This window comes from Galeopterus variegatus, unplaced genomic scaffold (genome assembly GCF_000696425.1).
Source record: "Galeopterus variegatus unplaced genomic scaffold, G_variegatus-3.0.2 Scaffold485, whole genome shotgun sequence".
NCBI classification, from domain to species: domain Eukaryota; kingdom Metazoa; phylum Chordata; class Mammalia; order Dermoptera; family Cynocephalidae; genus Galeopterus; species Galeopterus variegatus.
Window position 1 is genome coordinate 184,576 of NW_007726596.1, and position 1,470 is coordinate 186,045.

General features: G+C 36.1%; 1 long non-coding RNA gene across 1 annotated transcript in view; it reads left to right on the forward strand.

Annotated features, from left to right (window-relative positions):
* Positions 1–1,180: 1,180 nt before the first annotated feature.
* LOC103587724 overlaps positions 1,181–1,470 on the forward strand; it is a 2,286-nt gene continuing 1,996 nt past the window's right edge. Inside the window, exon 1 of the long non-coding RNA XR_550251.1 lies at positions 1,181–1,229. This is a non-coding gene — a long non-coding RNA (uncharacterized LOC103587724). The remainder of the gene's footprint in view (positions 1,230–1,470) is intronic.

Here is a 1,470-nt window from a genome sequence, read left to right on the forward strand (position 1 = left end):
CTGCACTCCAATGAACACAAGCTAATAACTGATGGTTTCTCCTAGCCGTGGCACTGAGCCTTCCTTTCCTGAACACTTGTGGATTTTCACAAAAAGAACATTTGTTCATCGAACCTTCTCAACTTAAATGATCTCTCAGGAATACCAAGATGACTCTGGCTCTTGTCCTTCTTTTCCTTTCAAAAATGGCCATATTTACAACACAGGCCATGACCAGGGAGAATGTGGACTTGTGACTAGTTTGAAGTAGGGGCATGCCGTATTGAACATGAGATCTTCTGGCTGGCAGAGAAGGAAGGGCCCCAAGTGTATTTACAAGTCTAATCCTGGGGTGATTTGAAAATAAGCAGCACACTAGTTTTTCTATTGTTCTCAAGCTCCCACATGAGATTTCTTAGGCTGTCAAGAGAAAGGTGTTCTATAGTTAAAGCCTAGAATACAAGTTTCACTTGGTATTGATGGATCCAATTATAACACTAAAAATGATTCCCTATTTCAACTCCTATGGATATATATTCCTTTCTTCATTTCCAACATTATTGAGATCTTCTTAACTTTTGAATAATATTTTAGCTTTTCCAGCAATTTAACTTCCCTTTGAAAAAGAACCAAAGTCTAAATTCAATGTACCCTTAAAATGTGGTCCTTTTAAATAAAATACAATGTTAATAGACAATGTAAGAGACATTGAAGGGGTGCCCAGACTCATTTTCCCCTTTTCAGTAGTAGTTACATGATCAAATATAATACTAAAAGACTAAATGGTGTGGCTCTTTTATATATATTTAAAACACACAGTAAGAACATAAGAACATCTCAAATCATTTAGAAGGTAAAAGGGGTAATCAACCAAAATCTTTGGAAATTTCAAAAATTTAAGTATCTGCAAACAATCCAACCAAAAAGGAAAAAATCCCAACATTTGGCTATGGAGGGCACTTTACATGTGAACCAAATGGCGTTATAACATTTTCCTTCAGGTAAACTAGTCACTAAATCCCATTAGAAAGAATACAAGAGCAATATTGGAGACATCCCCAAACACCATGTACTCGAGTAGAACATTGTTATGAAATGCTCATCTACCGCGGGCTTTCCTTTACTTTGCATACATCACATTTCTACAGAGCAATGTTGAAACAGCCTCCAAGTCTTGCAAAGTAGTTTGATGTCCATTCTACAAAAATATTTACTTACAGAACATAATGCTGAATAATTTTAATCTGTACATATTTTCCCTCCCATCATAGGTGACACGCGTTAGTCTGTACAAGTCAGGGGGAAAAATCCCATCTGGTTGTTTACATCTGGATGAACAGTCAATAGAGCCAACCAGACTGGTGGGGTGGGTATAGTTTGAGAAAGTATAAATACAGTGTAATATTAATTGTGGTTAACAATATTCAGCCTTTAACAAAGTGATACAAAATAAATCATCTTAAGATTTTTGACTGAAAAGATCTAGCTGAG